At 38.3% G+C, this 1,167-nt stretch overlaps 1 pseudogene; it reads right to left on the reverse strand.

The window, feature by feature from the left end:
* Positions 1 to 224: 224 nt before the first annotated feature.
* LOC111754671 (small nucleolar RNA SNORA2/SNORA34 family) lies at positions 225 to 354 on the reverse strand (annotated as a pseudogene).
* Positions 355 to 1,167: the final 813 nt, after the last annotated feature.

Genomic DNA, 1,167 nt, shown 5'->3' on the forward strand with positions numbered 1-1,167 from the left:
AAAAACGAAAAAGACAAAAAAAAAGGAAAGGAGCAACTGCGCACTGATGCTCCTCTGATGATGGTGGGGCCTCAGAGGCACAGCTTCCTCTCTTCTGAGCTCATGGCCTTGGACCCATTAGGTTGTATAGCCTCTCCTTCTGCAGCCTGCAACAGCTGGCTCACCAGTGGCGTGGCCTCCTCTTCTCCAGGCCTCCAGCAGTGGACTCACCAGGGGGTTGGAGGAGTTGTTTCTTTCTAAGGAATTGACCCTTACATTTCTAAAGTTCTGAAGTGAGCAACAGAAAGATACTACCTTAGGCTCCTGCTTGAAATCAACCGCTTTAGAAAACTGCTGACCTTGATTCAGGGCCATACAAGTTTTATTTTTACATGTTTGCAGTACATAATGGTTACATTCATTGTGAAAAGTTGGTACATGAACATAACACTTTTTATTTCAATTCCTATGTCTGAAACAGCAATAACTTCAGGGGAAAAACTATTTCTAAAAGCCATGGTACAAAGTATCAAACCAAAATGGGTATGGTGGTGCACACGCCTGTAATCCCAGCACTGGGGAGGCTGAGGCAGGAGAATCATTGTGAGTTTGAGGCCAGACTGGGCTGGTAAGTGAGCCCACGGCCAGCCTAAACTGCATAGCAAGATCCTGTCTCAAAAAACAACAACAAAAAAGCATCAAACCATTAATTTCGTCTCATTTATAATATTAACAAAATGTCTAGTCCCTGGAATAAATTCAAGAAAATTATTGTACATTATAGTTATTCTAGTTAATAATAATACATGTATTCAAGAAAATTTCTAAGAATCTCCATTTTAAGTGTTCTTGCTACAAAAGAATGGTATGGTAGTACCATTTGGCTTAATTTAGCCATTCCACAAGGCCTATAGCATATATCAAGCCTAAATTGAATACCATAAACACATATAATTTTTATCAATTTAAAAAATGATATAGAAGGGTTGGGAATCAGTGGCATAAGTGCCTGCCTGGCAAGCATGAGGTCGTGAGTTCAATCTCCAGTACCACAAAAAAAAAAAAAAAGAGAGAGATACAATAAAATTAAAATATCTAGTAACATTTTTATAAGAGATACAGACAGTTGAAGGGATCAAGGAGTTCCCTATAGAGTATGTTTACAAATAAAAAATAAATATTTCAAAA

This window comes from Cavia porcellus, unplaced genomic scaffold, assembly GCF_034190915.1.
Source record: "Cavia porcellus strain 051 isolate PalLab524CR breed Dunkin Hartley unplaced genomic scaffold, mCavPor4.1 scaffold_10, whole genome shotgun sequence".
NCBI lineage: Eukaryota > Metazoa > Chordata > Mammalia > Rodentia > Caviidae > Cavia > Cavia porcellus.